This window comes from Electrona antarctica, assembly GCF_951216825.1.
Source record: "Electrona antarctica genome assembly, chromosome: 12".
Lineage (NCBI taxonomy): Eukaryota > Metazoa > Chordata > Actinopteri > Myctophiformes > Myctophidae > Electrona > Electrona antarctica.
The window spans coordinates 26,702,297-26,719,512 of NC_136793.1; the positions used below are offsets into that span (position 1 = coordinate 26,702,297).

The window sequence follows — 17,216 nt, forward strand, 5'->3', positions numbered from 1 at the left end:
CCGGAACATCCGGGCCCCAAGGAACGCGCCCAGGGGGCCGGCCCGGTTCCGGCGAGCCTTCCCGTGTCCGAAACAGTCGAGAAATGACAGAATTACCGTGTTGCAGCTTTCCGTGCTCGGACAGACACGGGGACAGACATACATACACACATTGCTATGTAATGGAGCGGTTAGGCACCGCTCAAAAAGCATTCGGTACCTCATCTCCCTCTCCTATTCTGTCCCTCTCTCTCCCTCTCTCCTGCTCTTCCGTATCTCTCCTCCTGAAATCATCTAGCTTGTTCAATGTGTTGCTTATTTGATCAAGTATGCACAGCTGCCAATGATATCCTCATTAGTCAATATCCTAATATCCCGACCCTGCGCTGCACGTTGTTGTGGGAAATATGAAGACTTTAATCTATATAGTATATTGTTTGTATTGTTCCATGCTGTTCTGTCTGGTCGTGTCTGTGAGCAACGACACCTTGGCCTGAAAGCCTGTCTTAATTCAACTGACTTAGGTATCTTTAGGGAGTTCCTGTCTGAAGAGGGAGGTGATAGCATCTGTCATAGCATCTGTAATGTATTGTACTTTGTGATGGTCATGTTTATCTGTGGACCTGCTTCTGGGGTATAAGAGAGGAGCTGCTGAGAAGCTGAGAAGGAGCTTTGGTGGGATTAGACCATGAGAGAGAGATGTGCTGAGGGAGAGAATACTGAGTGATACAGGCTAAGCCTAATAGACAGAGATGCTGTTTGCTTGTTGCTGTTCTTCTGAATAAACTTCTAAGATATACATTCACTTTAGTGATGGACATATATTATTTCCATAACAACGTCAACTTTATTTAAATGTCCCATGCACTGTTGTAGGACAGGACACTCACTGTAGTCATCGTTCAATGTTCTCTCATGTACACAATTATAAAAGACAAATAATAATGAATTGTCTATCCTAAAACCGAATCTGTAAGAAGCTGAATATGCTATGGGTTTGCTCTCTCTCTCTCTCTCTCTCTCTCTCTCTCTGTCTCTCTCTCTCTCTCTATTATTTAGCAGGCTATACTGTTGACTGTAGCCTACTACAATATGACTTGGAAATAGGGGTGCTCTGATCAGGTTTTTTGGGACCGATCCCGATCACCGATTGTTCTTCTCGATCTTGTGCGTAAGGGGAAAGTGTGTGGGGAGGAAGGGGAGAATGTTTAGGCCTGTCACAAAGATACAAAATGATATTATCTATTATACAATTGAAAACATGTACGCAACCCAATACCCAAAGTCACCAGCTACTACGTCACTGACACGCTGGGTGCCGAAGCCAAAGCAGGAGCAACACACACTGCTACAACACACTAACACGTCACAGACTTACCCTCCTTGTCGATCCACGGCTATCTCCTCATGTCGCGCCGCACGCCCACACTCAACACCACCCGCGTAAAAACTGTCATTGCACTGCCACTAAAGCCGGCTCCCGTCCAGACTCACAAACAATATCAACATCAATAATAAACACAAACGCGCCACAAGCACCAACACCCCCGCCTAATTTGTTGCCACGTCTATGAAAACAAGCACAGAAAAAATGCCATTCAACACGCTACTTACACACACTACCACTCGCTTACAATACGCGGACCTGGCAACACTACATTCCCTCTCCCATTTGCTCAAAGCCCACCACGTGACCCACACACACATACCAAAAGTACAAGCAGAAGAACTACACACCGATTCTAACTTGGACAGTTACAATAATGCCAACACGACCGCGTCGACACCTGGCGTGGTACAAGCAGGACCAACCGAGGCGCATATATGGATAACAACAACAACACCAACACTACACGCGCGCGCTGCAACAACGCGCTGCCTGCAACAACAAACAGCTACGTACAGTGTGTGTGTGTGTGTGCGTGCGTGCGCGGGGGGGGATTTTGGATCGCCTCGCGATGCAGCGCAAATGGCACTACACTACACAGGGCTCGACAGTGCGACTAGGTACTCGCATGTGCGACTTAAAATATCACCGTGCGAGTTGTACAATTCACTTTGTAGCACCGGTGCGACTACAGAATCCGATCTTTAAAACTAAACGTTGCGCAGTTTACATCCAAAAGAATGTCACTCTCTCGGTTCTGCACCGCTGCTGGAGAAGTATAGCACTGTCGAAGGCAGCGCAACTAATCCCCCCCCCCCCCACACACACACCCCAGAGAGGGAGGAGAGACACGAGAGCGAGAGAGAGAGAGAGCACACACGTCTTCACCGTGTGTGTGTGTGTGTGTGTGTGTGTGTGTGGGGTTTGATTTCAGCATGTTTTACACTGCACAGTTGCAGTGCACACCATGGGACAAATCGGCTTTTCACCCCCTGCCACTGTGCCCACAAACGCATGTCCAAAAGGAAAACAATCTAAACATTACATACTAACGTCAGCATCGGGCACATTAACACACACAAGCGTTATTAGTTGAGTTTTCTTATTGAAGTGCCTCTGAATTGGAACTGTGTGTTTATGTCAGTCAGCGATGCGATCCGTTGTTATTCAGCCACCACCAGCACCATACGCACGGACTGGAGAGAGGCGACGTGTTTCTCTCCCTTCGGCTCATGTAGCCCTCATTGTAACTACACATATTGTTCCCGAAGAAACAATGTGGGGTCACTGCAATCCAAAAGATTGTACGCCTACTATAATGCAGTCAAGGTCCCCACAAAAATATACTACAGTATGTTCTGCTCCATTCTCAACATCTTTTGGTTTCCAAAAACAGTAACTTAGTGTAAGTAAACAAAAACAGTAAAAAGCAGTTTCATCTGTGCTTATTTTCATTTAATTTGCTTTGATGTGCAAATAAAATACAACAAATAATAATAATACCCATCCGTTACTACATGTGAAGGGCACAATACTGGGTTTAAAAACACAGCTGAAACATGAAGTGGAGTCTGTCAAATCTCGCAATTTCCTTCTTCCCATTGCGCTGCAACGGAACTAGGATGAGCCGCCCGAAGGGCGGCGAAATTCTAGTACTATATATCTGACTTTTATACCACTTAAATGGTATAAAAGATCGGTTTCTCCAGATAGGGTAAATTGCCGATCAATTGATGATCGGAGCATCTCTAATTGGAAACAAATGATATTGAACATGAACTTAGATTTTAGACCTGCGATGCTTCCGTAAGGGCCCATAGCGTGAGTAGGCCTAACAACAATCGGAAAACATTGGGGAAATGGCCCAGTCCCCCCTTACCTCTCTCTCTCCCCTTTCTCTCTCGAAAGCAATTGAATGTGTGTTGAAAAGCCGGTCGGTAGACTACTTTTTGTTTTTGCGGGTCGCAAGGTGGGCAGGTCGTTGATTTATATATTGTTTTGCGGGGCGGGTTGGTGCAGGTTGGCTCGCGTGGCGGGGCGGGATGGGCGGGTTATGAAAAAAAGCGGCTTATCAAAAGTTGAGGCATATGTATTTCTCCCCATCCCCCGTAGCAAATAGAACCCTAATTAACAGGATAAACAGCATTTGGTTTGGTAAAGGTTTAGCAAAATTTCAACCTTAACCGTCCACAAGTATGTATACTGTAAGCATTCGAGGTTACTTGGACCAGAGTGATGGAGATGTGTCCATAGACCATTATTCACACGGCAGCCATGTCGGGATTTTGCATTGAAAAAGCAGGTGGCAATATGGTGGCATTTCATTACTTTAATAGCAAGATGGCCGCTGTGTGAACATGGTGAATGAGGGAGGGGTCAGAAAGACTACAGGTCATGTGGTTCATGTATCAATCAACACTGAGTATGTCGACATTCAATGTTTGGAACATACAGTAGTGTTTGGAACTAAATGATCTGCCATTGCTGTGAAATAATCGAGTGAATGGAGATGATGCAGCTATTTCTATCTCAATGGCACTAGGTTGGACTATTACAGGTTATGTCTACCAAGGCATTTGGTGGACACTCACTCCACGTTCTTTATTCTTCACATCAGTCCGTTATAGCACCACCTGGCAGACAATTTTTGAAAAACATCTTTTATATTACTTCTACAGATTTTGTCCAAACAATAACATCACGCAAATCATTACACATTATCTCTGTAGTCATGTGATAAAGACGGACGTGTCAGAATGGTCCATTTTGAACAAAATGCCTCAAATCATGCACGCCACCATGGGACAGATTTTTGATAAACACATTTTTGTTACTACTCCTACAAATCGGTGTGTGTGATCGAGACGTACAGTATCTAAGTGTACCATTGCTGAAAATAGTTTAAATATATAATGTACCTGGGGGGGCTTTGGAATAGAAATGATGACAGGCAGTTTCTGCTGTCAAAATATGTCCCCCCCGTATTTAACTTAAACGCCCAATGCATTCTCAATGGCAATAGCACAAACTTTGCCATGCTACTCCTACATACTTACACCTAGAAACCCCATTCAAACCTATTTAGGTTCATCTTACGGTGGACATGTTTGCCTGAAAATAAATCTTTGAAATGTTTCATAGTTTTAGAAATATAGTGCTTTCAAATTTGAGAAATTCACAATGGGGCTCAATGGCAGATATTGGCACGTCAAAAAAGCACTTTCACCTAGAAACTCCATTCACACTTTTTATAATTCAGCTTACTGTGGAGACACATTCTGGAACTTTTTACTTTGAAATGATTTGTAGTTTCGGAGTTATTTAACTTAAACACCCAATGCATTCTCAATGGCAATAGGACAAATGTTGGCATGCTACTAGTCCTACATACTTACACCTAGAAACCCCATTCAAACCTATTTAGGTTCATCTTACGGTGGACATGTTTGCCTGAAATGGAATCTTTGAAATGTTTCATAGTTTTAGAAATACATAGTGCTTTCAAATTTGAGAAATTTATAATGGGGCTCAATGGCAGATATTGTCATGTCAAAAAAGCACTTTCACCTAGAAACTCCATTCACACATTTTATAATTCAGCTTACTGTGGAGACACATGCTGGAACTTTTTACTTTGAAATGATTTGTAGTTTCGGAGTTATTTAACTTAAACGCCCAATGCATTCTCAATGGCAATTACACAAACTTTGGCATGCTACTTGTCCTACATACTTACATCTAGAAACCCCATTCAAACCTATTTAGGTTCATCTTACGGTGGACATGTTTGCCTGAAAAGAAATCTTTGAAATGTTTCATAGTTTTAGAAATATATAGTGCAAGCCTGCAAGGACACTTCGACACCAACTCTGGGGGAGCCCGGGTTCGAACTGGCAACCTTTTAGTTACCATCCAGCCACTCTACCCCCTGAGCCACCGCCACTTGACTTGAGAGCTACTTTCAAAATGACCAGCTCGGCAAGATCTACCCACCAAATCAATTATTATACCATTGCTGAAAATAGTTTAAATATGTACCTGAGGGGGCTTCGGAATAGTAGAGTTCGTGTTACATTCTGTACAGTATAAGACAAATGCACTTGGAATGGGAAATAGAGGGGGAGAAATGTTTCGGTTTTTCTTCTTCAATATATTTAAATTAAATACTCTTTAGGGGCATGTCATGTGATCTACCTGCACAGCCTTTGTGATCTACTGGTAGATCGCGATCTACCTTTTGGGCACCCCTGCATTAGAGCCTATATGTGGCATCATGCACCTTAACAACACATCTGCATCCGTTTGTTTTTTAGGGTTAATTGTTTAGTCTCATGGAATATTATATGCAAAAGCTGAGGCACAAATCACAGCCAAAGCTCCCATCTCAGGGGTTTCACTTACAAAGCAGCTCACAAGCCCTGCCGATTAGGTTAAACCTCAAGGCAGTGTGCAGGATTATCTTTTTTCTACTTATCAGTTCCTGTTATCCGACGCACCTGTCCTTTGTAGGTGTGCAGAAGGACTTTTCCGTATAAACCTCAAGGCAACAAATCATATCAGAAGTTTGGAAATGAAATGAAGTTTGGCAGAGACAGTTGCTAATTTAGTGCGGCAGAGATGGATTGAAACAGCATAAAAGAGGATACATAATAGATCCCAGAGGGACGGGTGAAGTGGGGAAAATGGGGAATGCAAAAGAAAGTCTTTGTCCTGCATAATTTTGCATCATTAGTGATATAAATTGAAATTTCTCCAGTTGTTGGCCTGTTTTACTTTTTCCAAAAATCTTGCTATATGATTCGAAAACACAAGACAGCCTATATTTATGTCCATGTCCTGTCAGTCAAAAGCAGCAGTGACTGCAGCTCCACTGTCGTGTAGTTGATCATGACAGTGATTGAAGATGGTCAGTATCTTCCGCTTAAAAGAAACTCCTGGATTATGCTGTCCAGTTGCCCGTCACATGCCAGATGACAAGGAAAAACACACCACCACACGTCTCTGTCCACACATATCTCTCTTCCTCTGCCAAGCCAAATGGGTCCTGCATCGTCTCACTGAATGGATAAACAATGGGGAAATGAGCAGAGGGACGTAGCTTATTAACATACTTGCTGAGCTTGTTAAAAATGTTTCATTACAGAATGTGTACACACCGTGAGCAGACTTGAAATGTTAACGTCTACTGCATACTTGGGACACAGGAGACTCATGAAGCACTCTGTTCTATACAGCAGTATAACTTATAACTGTATCTATAGAGTTTCCTAGATTAATTTAATAATCACAGATATATCTTGATGACAGTAAGCATTTGCAGATTTTCGTTCTTGTAACCCTTTTCTCTCCTTGCCGTCGGTGGTTGTTTAACTTTTGGAAGGGGCAACTCACGTTTGGCAGCCCCGATACAGGGTTTGCACATTGGATGCTTTTAAGCACCACCATTTAGACATCTGCGTATGAACCGCATGGCAAATCGATACCACGACATTGTGAGCTTGTAGATCCGCTCAAATTAGGGTTATTAACCAATAACCAGGGTTAATGCGATTAAGTGTAGCTGGTTTGAAATGGACAGTGCCATTTCGGTGTATCATTCCTTAATGTCTTTGTTGTTGTCATGCCATCATTGCTGTTGACGATGGCTATGATGCCAGCATTCTTTCTAGATTCAGGCAAGGAAGTTAGGACAGTAACTCGGCCTCCGGTTGTCAACTCTTGTCATCTTATTTTTCAACTATTTTGCCTGCAGCACTAACTGACAACAAGTAATAACAACAGCATAAAAGTGATTTTTTTCTCTTGTAATAGGACCAGCAATTTTGAGTATGATCGAGTCTCTATGTAATAGGCTACATAACATAAAATATATAACCGGTAGAATGTAGGAAAAATATAGGTTAAGAAAAGACAAGTAAAGTTAAAACTTTTAGCAGCAATGGAGTGTACATAATATAAATGTAGAATAATTTAACAACCAGAATACACAGACATAACCACAAGCCATTTACTGTATAGCCACATATACATATAGCCTGAGATCAGTGCATGTACTGTTATTTGCTGCAAATGACTGAGTGCTGAATTTAATCTATCATGGTTTAGATTTTACACATGCCGTATGCAATGCATGTAATGCACGCACGCACACAGGCACGCAGGCACGCACGCACGCATGCACACATGCACACATGCACACATGCACACACGCACACCTCACAATTGACCATTCATGTAAGCAATTTCAACGTAAACTAGAAAAAGTGCTCCTTGGAGCATAGGTCTCCATCAGGCCAGGTAGGTTATTGTGGCCTCCTGGTGGCGCTATAATAGGCCAATGTGAAAAGTGTGCTTGGTGGAGACCAATATGGACTATGTATGATGGGAAGAATTTTAACAAAGGCCATACATCTTAAATGTGCTTCAAGCTTGACTCATCTATAATTCAATGCAGTGGAGGGAAAGCAATATTCTACAGTGAGTGCTAATGGCTGATGACTAATATCGGAGGGCATGTGGGAAGATGAGGAGGAAGCTGGACGCTATCCTGGAGAACTCCTCACATCCTCTCTGATGTGCTAGCAAAGCTAAGGTCAGACTTGTTCCACATAGCATCATGGCCAGTCCTTTGTATCAGTAGCCATCAGGCACGAAAAAGCTTGAGACCTCAGATGAGAACTAAAAGTACTGCACTGTCCTGCACTGTTACTAACTGGACTCTGGTGCACTTGCACATAGACTACTAGTATTAGAACTACATTGCTGAACTTTGACAGATGTCCAGTTAAGGATACCTTTTACTACAGTAGTGATTCACTCATTGACTGTTGATACAGTAGGTAGCTGGACGGCACCAGGTCCAGGGACAAATTTTATAATCTGGACCTGCAAAGTGTTCTTTCCATTGACTGGTGGATGCACAACTTGGCTTTCCTAGAGTCATTCTACAAACGTACTGGATGTGGCTGAAGTCTATCATAGGATCTTTCTTGTATGTGCACTTATCTACAGCACAGAGTGAAGGGACCACACAGCCAGCTCTCTACATATTTGTCTAGTTAAGTTTCAATATGTTTTTGCATGCATAGATTATAAACTACAATGCATCTTTCCGCATGCAATTTGAAAAAATACAGTTGTCATTTACCGATTTGAAAGATATTTGATGATTCAAGTTTCTTTATTAGGAAATAAACCCTTGAGATGTCTCGTTTTCGAGGGGTTCCCAACACAGACACATCGTCACAATCATACATGTAAACAGTAGACAAAACAAATTACATACTGACATACATAGACAAGACAAAACACTAAACATTGCAAACCTTGAAAACCTCACAGTCTCATTACAGCATAGAATCCAATCTATATAAAGCATTTATTCCAAAATTAACCTTTTTAAAACATGATTAATATGAGATTTGAATGTGAGCTCCGGGACTCCAGGATTTGGTAACTATATTTGACCTGCTGATGTAGCCTAGTATGTGAGATTGAGGGGATGGCAATGAAGGACCGGAAAGTCTGGCGTGGCATTGTGAAATTTATGATCTTGACCACGAAAAATGATGATGATGTGAGATTAGTTGTTGTAGAGAGACACACACACACACACACACACACACACACACACACACACACACACACACACACACACACACAAACACACACACACACACACACACACACACACACACACACACACACACACACACCTCTCCTGGCAGAGATTAAATATTGGACCAAACAAACCAAGCATCAATGTGCCATAGCTCAATAAGCAAAACATGCCAGACCACATGTATGGTCCTTTACAACGAATGTGAATATCAAACTGTAGGGACAGGTATCACATTGCACTTCCATTGTAGGAAGTGACATCTTCATCTTCGACATACAAGATTCTAATCTGTGCTACTTTTCTCTCTTTTTGTGTGCCAACCCTCCCTTAGCCAACTGCATCTGTGTTCTGAGGAGATTGCATTCCTCTTGTAGAAATAGGAGAAATTGGATTCCCCACCCAGTTAGTTTCCAGTGTTACGGTCTTGAACTGAGCGAGGAAAGTGGGAAAATGTAGTCTTGACCTACCAAAATGTAATAGTGTGTGTGTTGGGGTGGGGGTGGGTTGTAATTATCTAGCTATGCTACATTGTTTGGTCCGATCCAGATTTTGGAGACAACATGATTATCGATGTTTTGACCGATATTTAAAAAAACGCAAAATCGGCCTGGGCCGTGGCTCAGCGGTCCTGGCACCTTGGTTGATAATCCAGTCTGGCAGTGTGCCGTGGGTCCCGACGGCCTTTACTGCATGTCATCCCCCCATCTCTCTCCCCATTTCCTGTCAGCCTACTGTCTGTCCCTCCATAAAAAATATAAAATAAAGGCGAAAGCCACAAAAAAAAGCGCAAAATCAAATTGATTAACTTATATTTGATTACAATTTCTATTTAAGAAACTTATAAGCAAACAAATAAAAATACAAAAAATGAATACATTTTTGATAGATACAAAAAATGCAATATAAGTATATTATACGTTTTTTTCTGCTTTTCTGCCTTTGATAGTTTCAAGTGAAGACTGACAGGAAAAAGAGAGAGAGAGGAGCCAGAGCCTATACGTGGGCGCCCATGAAAATAACATTTAAAGGACCACTTCACAACTGTTCAACCTATCTTCATATAATTGGTCATCACTAATGTTCATGAAACCATTCTGAACTGCCCTCAGCCCTGCTATGAGACCACACAGTCCGAGTAGGATTTTTTTTTTGGTATTTTATCATGAACATTAGTGAGGACCGAGAGTCAGAGTCGAGACTCTGAGTAGAGTCGCTGCTTCTTCGCCTGGAAAGGAGCCAGCTTAGGTGGTTCGGGCATCTGGTTAGGAATTAGGATGCCTCTCGGGTGTGGGTCCTCGAGGCACGTCCCACTCATACAGTATTAAATTTAAAAGGATAGAGACTGAAGCGATAGCCCCGCCCCCCCACTATTCATTTCAGTGGAAGTTGCTCAGTGGCGTTTTGAAGCACCCGGAAGAACGGTCTACTTCCGCATATTTTCGATTCAAACGAGTGCTCAATGTTAAAGCCCAGCTGCACGGGGTTTCCTCGTCATAACTCCACGGGTCCGCCTGCAGTCCCCGCTCTTACTACTAGGGCAGAGCGCCTTAATGTTGGAGAGCCTCACTGGGGGCTTGGTCCCACTGGGAGGAGACCCTGGGGCAGAACAAGGCGCAGTTGGAGGAAACACAACGACTCACTGGCCTTGGAACGTCTCGGGATCCCCCAGGAGGAAGTCACTAATGTTGCTCTGGGGAGGGAAGTCTGGAGCTTTCTGGTGGAGCTGTTTCCCCCGCGACCCGACTACGGATAAGCGGTTGAAGATGGATGGATGGATGGATGGATGGATGGATGGATGGATTAGTGAGGACCAATTATATGAAAGGTGGTGAAGTGGTCCTTTAACCTTAATTATACAAAGCAAGCAAACAATTTACAATACACAGACCAACTGATCTTTATTAAAATGAATGCCACAGACGAAAAACAGTCTAAGTCCACACTATTGATCCATAATGTATAAATGATAGATAAGGGTTCAGGACAACGAGGCCTTTTCGTGGAGGGGTCAGAATGAAATTTGGACTTAGACTGTTTTTCGTCTGTGGTACTATTGAATCACTTATATTAAGCCCTATTCAGAATAGGACACATCAGCTGCATACAAACTGATACTGAATTTCAATTGATTAAAATTCAAATAAAAATCGATATCAGCCAGATATTCCTCCCATTTGTATGCGAGAGCTGGTGAAAACTTCTGGGAACTCAGATTAGCCAGACATCTGTTTGGTTCTAGTTTATTTTTGTTTTACACTCATCTTTACCTTCATTATGTCACAATAGAAGCTCCCCATTAATCAAACTAAACTGTGGCAATCCTGAATTTAATCAATTAAGCCTACAGGACTATGCTATGGGGAAGGGAAAAAACGTATTTAATGTGTACTTAATTGTTACATGACATTTTATTTTAATACAATTCAGTAGCCTACAATAAATGTAGATTATGTTTCACATGGTTTAGGACAATATTTGAATAGTGATGTCTTTTGGCTTTTAATATTTAATATTAATAGCCTTTGCTCAGTTTGCAGCTTTGTAGTGTTTGTTACTAAAGACTTGAGGAGGGCTGCTTGCTCCCTGTCCTCTTCAGTCAAGGAGGATTCAGAGGAGGTGCCACTGCCTGGTGTGGGTCTCTCATGTTAACCAATAACCTCGCGTCACCAGACCTTCCTTTCTACCTAGTCCTTACTTACCTCGTGGATCTTTTACGCATGGCGTGCGTAAAGTTACAACCGCAGGATTTTTGTTTGCAACAATATGGAAAGCTAAGCACACAGTGGAGTCTGTCGATTGTCCTGTATGAATGCTGAAAACATCTCGAAATGTGGAGCAGCTGTGCCGCTCACACACAAGCACCTTGCTGAGATGGGCGTGCTCGGAGAGGAAATGAAATTCAGGTTGTTGTAGGCTACTCGCAGTAGTAGGAATGAGGGAAAATGTCCTTTGTATTGTTTTAATATGCCTGTTAATTAACGCTTCATTCAGGTTGATGCTGGCGAAGTCAACTCTGTGTCTGCAAGGGAATAGGAACATAAACAAAAACATTGAACAGTTAGATAAGCCTGCTTTAAAGTTTCCAAACAAGTAGAAAATAACCCCGAATTTCGATTTTTCTTTTAAAGCTGAATTCTGAACAAAAACCACTCGTATTGGATCGGCGCAGCCCCCCGGTATTTAATTTGAATGTTCTTTCTCATAACTTGCAATTTTTAAAAAACCGTGGCGAGGATGGAGTCCGCCTGCGGGAAACTGGGGCCAGCATCTCTCTCGTCTGCTGGCGGCGTCGGCGGAACCGGTGGAAGTGGAAGTGCGAAAGCTCCCAAACATTTGTGGAGGCAACAGAACCAGGCAGCTCTCTCTCCGCTCCACCACGCATTAGTAGTACGAAAGAACAACCGGGTGAGACAAAGAGGGTTTTCGGACACGGAGAAATACCTCTGCCCAGGGAACAACATGGACCGGACTTATGCAGTGGACACGGGGCACCGACCCGGTTTGAAGAAATCCAGAATGTCGTGGCCATCGTCTTTTCAAGGTCTTCGACGGTAAGGGAAACGTTTTCTTGATCATCTCCTTGATGAGGCTCAGCGGGGCGTACTGCATGTGTAACGCGCTATAGTTTTATCTTTATTTTAGTCAACTTGGGAAGACGATGCACGTTGTTTTACTATAGCCTATCAATCGATTAATTGAGTAGAACATCACTTTTTCAAATTGCATGTTTGCTACACACCTTTGGGGATGTGGTGTGGTCATGTGGCATACCAGCTCGTTCATTTAAACTGTAGGCTATTTTATTTATTATTATTACGCTATTAATAAAGATAATGATACAAAAATAACACATTTACCATAGTTATCTGTTATTGTCTGAAATAGCCTCACACTCCCACAAAGAAAACTGTCGACAAAGAAAGGCTTAAAAAATATCGGTAATTAGGGAATGGTAATAGCCTAATTTAATATATCTCAAGGTGCATGGTGGTATAAGAACAGAATGTTGCAGACAAAACACACACACACACGCACGCACGCACACACACACACACACACACGCACGCACGCACACACACACACACACACACACACACACACACACACACACACACACACACACACACACACAGGAGAAAAGATAGGATATCCGCACACTGCTCCATGCTCCTTAAAGTTAAATGTATTTTAGTCGCCTACAATGTTTAGAAAATCTAACGGTTAGATTTTCGTGGATGTTATTACACATTAGTTCAAGTTCTGAATACTATGTTATTATTAGCACTAGTAGCTAGCAGTGTGTGTGTGTGTGTGTGTGTGTGTGTGTGTGTGTGTGTGTGTGTGTGTGTGTGAGAGAGAGAGAGAGATTAAATAGGCATGTAACGATATATCGTATATCGATATATAATATCGATATTAATCCCGGCGATATGAATCGTTTTTGGGGGGCTAGTGTGTGATGTGAAATGTGAGCTTTAGTCATATTCCATCATATTCAAGTGCTTTTGGAGAGAAATGATAGTCACTTTCAGTAGTAGAGCACTGTAGAGGGGAGCTGTGTGTGTCTGTGACTGTGCCCAGGTGATGATGGTCGTTTATACTCATCAAGGAAGGCAATTATGTTTCTGCATTGTCAAAAGTAATGCTACTTTTTTGCAATGTATTTAAATAAAAAATCTCAGGGGGGAAGATAAATTATATAAAATTAAAAAAAACTGTATTTTTTCTTTAAAATATATATATTTTTTAATATCGTGAAAAATCGTATCGTGAACCTCATATCGTACGAATCGTATCGTGAGTTGAGTGAATCGTTACATGCCTTCTACACATAGCATCTCTAATGCATGATGGAATTGGCCACATCCTCTCTTAGATGACACTCAAAACAAACTGGCTGAGTGAGGGCACAGTCTCGTGGCCCCACATGAAAGTCTTATGTTTGACAAGGATAACGCAAAAGCATGCTGTCAAAGGTTGACAACAGATGCATGAAATAACAGCTTTGATGGCTGCCTGTCTGAATACAGACGGGTATATTTAACATCATGAAAGCCACTCCGTAGTCAGACATGCAGAGGGGAAAATGTTTCTGCTCCAATTACTCACTTATGCTGGGGAGTAAAAGGGAAGGAGAAAAAAAAAACTGATGTGAAATCTGAGAAGGTCACCCCAGCTATCTGTCTTAAGTGGCCATTGCTGCTGTTAGGTTCTGTACCATGTGTTGTGTTTTTAGATGGGAGTGATTCTCACCTGCAGGGTTGGTTGGCTTTAGAAAGCATGCTGTTTTTTCTGGGCAGACAGAATGATCCCTGGCTGAGTAATCACAAAAGAGGAGGGGCCAAAAGAGAGAGGGGAGAGAAGGTTCAGGGAGTGACATCTATAAAGCCTGATTTAAGCGCCATCGTACGATGGTGTCTGGTGCCGAAAATAGCCGATCTAAAAGCTCACAACAATACATCACGTCCGTGTTGTAAGGTGGGTGACACGTGGTACGATAGAGCATACATTACAGTAGGTATAATGGTCCCTAAGTAGTGGAACTGAAACACGTATAAAAGTGTATCCGGAAAAAGGCATTTTTTGTACTTTTAACAGAATTATTCAAGACTAGAAAGATTTTGTATTTCCTCTGGAGATTAATTAGGTTCTAGCCATGTCTGTGCAATTATAGTATATACATAGGCCTACATTGCTATACTTTTACCGTAAGCAGTCGAAATCCACTCAGAAGTCATTAAGAACCTAGCAGGGCTTTCCAATATGTGAACAGGTCCCCTGAGACAGCTAATCTATGGGTGGTGGTCTGACCAGGCATTTAGGCCTTTTTCATCCAGGTCATCATGCTAATTAGAAAGGTGAATGCAGCTACAGCTACAGTCAGGTTTTCCTGACATTGCAACCCACACAGCACTGACGCATACGACTTACATTTGAAGTGTGAAACTTACATTTGAAGTGTAGAGATGATCCGCTTATCCTCTTAACAGTGTGTTTGAAAATGGTATAGGCTTAATACCCTATACCATTTTCGAACACAGTGTTACTGTTGAAAGCCAAACAGAAATAAATTGAGGAGTAAACATGTAACTTCTGCAGTATTGCCATGGAAAAGCCCTGTGAGCAGAACCCCACTATCAACAAAAGGCTACCACTCAGGCGCTCATAGGGATGGAGAATTGGCAACCTTTTCCTCTGTGGACTTTGCTCTATGAGTCTTGGGTCTGCCTTTATGAATATGTTACTCAGACACAAGCTCTTGCACAGCCACAGCCCAGCCCTCAACTGGCTGAACTATGGGTTAGGGTGATCCCGTGGGGCGGGGCATTTTCACATTCTACAGCCTGAAAACCGATGCCTACCTGCCAGCTCGGTAGCGTGCTTCGGGTGCATGAGTTTGGTCCGACGCTTTAACAGTCTGACAACCGACACCCTACCCAAACCCTAAACCTAACCTCACAGGAAGCCACAGGTTAGTTTTAACCTGCCACGCATGTCGGGAGCCACAGGTTAGCTTTAACCTGCCAAGCATTTCGGGAGCCACGGGTGAGTTTTAACCGGCCACGCATGTCGGGAGCGACGGTGTTGTCGGACTAATGCCTGTCGGATTGTTAGTATGTCTAACCAACGTATACACCCCCATGCTTCACTAATCATTAGACTCCCAATCTACACCTCCTGGGATCGAATCCGCTGCCGCCGATAAAGTATAGTTTTAGACCGCGACAGAGGTGCACTGTCTCTAGCGATCTTGAGCCACGAGCGCCCGTGTCAAAAGTTGCAAAGTTCGCTAGAGCCGACTCAGTCCCGTCCGAGTTGCAACCCGATATGCACAAAAAAGTAAATTATTACCCCTCCAAGGCAATGCCAACACCGAGCAATATTTCCCACCAACGGAGCAAAGCCGGGCACTGCTGTCCTCCTAGAATAGAGGCACATCTAACAGTGCTGCATGTCAGCGTCACTGCCTGTCACTCAAGAGGGGCGTGTTTAGGTGCAAGGGGCACCCTTTTGCGGTGTGAAATGAAAGCAGGCCTCCATGTCACCTCCTAATCACTGCTGAGGGAGGGATTTTTATTCATGGGGGAAAGGCGTAGGAAGCGAGTTGAGTGGCATGGCTTCAGTTCATCTGGTCATTTTATCTCCTCCGTGGGAGAGCAGAGAGCACTCCCATGTCTCCTTTCTGATTCCCCTTTACTCTTTGCTAGCTCTTTGCCCCCCTGCTGTAGTTAAGTACTTAAAGGAGCATTCAGTGATTTGGGTGATTTGGAAAACCACCCAGTCCGCCCCGGTAACAAAATGTGCACATGTAGTAGGGAGGATTATCCAGAAAAAAATAAAAAAATAAGTGATATTTCAATTAAGTCAAATCACTGAATATACCTTTAAAGGTAGTGTAAGTGATATTTTTTGGTTAAAACAAAACGTTTTATGTTAAAATGTTAAACCACTATATTCTTATAGTAATCATTGCTATAGTTTCCAGCAACGACTCGTCATAGATCTCTGATCTCCGCCCCCTCGCCGTGTCGTGGGGCAAACGGTGTGAATGACAATTCACACGCTTTGAGTTTGTAAAATTACTCATTTGCCGACTAAAGATTGAACGGAAAACTAATGGAAAGACGAGGCTTACACTCAACATACATACAGCTATTAGGAAGAGAGCTTTATCTCTGCAAAATCTGGGATATTATGAACACACACACAGAATGGAAAGATTTTGACAGCTACTGCCCCACTTTCAAGGCTACAACAACTGATACCTTATTGAAGAAACTAACTATTATACATGTTATTGCTTAGCGAAACATCTGCAGAAATCTTTCATGCGAATCATGCCCCATGTTTATTTTACATCTGCTGGTGGGTGCTCAAATGTTGTCAATGTATGCTACAGTAATGTATTTGATTGCCCATTTGCCTATGATAACACATGGTAGGCTATGATTCAAGAACATATTACTTATTACACTTATTAATCTCCACGTTAACTCTGTTCATTGCAAATAGCTGATCTGCACCTCACAGGGTATATATTGGCTATTTTAATAAGCTACCGGTAGTTTGACAGTTGACCTACTTTTACGTCTTTTGCAGAGCAGTGACGTTTTGGCTATTTTCTGGGTGTTCATTTAAACGAATGAATACATTAATCAAGAACACTTTAACAAGATACAATACAATGTTGATCGGGTGGTTTTTAAAGTTAAATCTGTTCATTGAAAA

The 17,216-nt window shown here is 42.5% G+C and overlaps 1 protein-coding gene and 1 long non-coding RNA gene across 2 annotated transcripts in view; one reads left to right on the forward strand and one right to left on the reverse strand.

Moving 5' to 3' along the window:
• The window catches only part of pde4d (phosphodiesterase 4D, cAMP-specific), a gene marked incomplete at its 3' end in the record, with an annotated part of 302,156 nt that overhangs the window by 55,395 nt on the left and 229,545 nt on the right, over window positions 1-17,216 (forward strand). The window lies entirely within an intron of this gene.
• Window positions 14,241-17,216, reverse strand: part of LOC306933144 — a 29,609-nt gene continuing 26,633 nt past the window's right edge. The window contains exon 4 of the long non-coding RNA XR_013791194.1: window positions 14,241-14,303. This is a non-coding gene — a long non-coding RNA (uncharacterized lncRNA). The remainder of the gene's footprint in view (window positions 14,304-17,216) is intronic.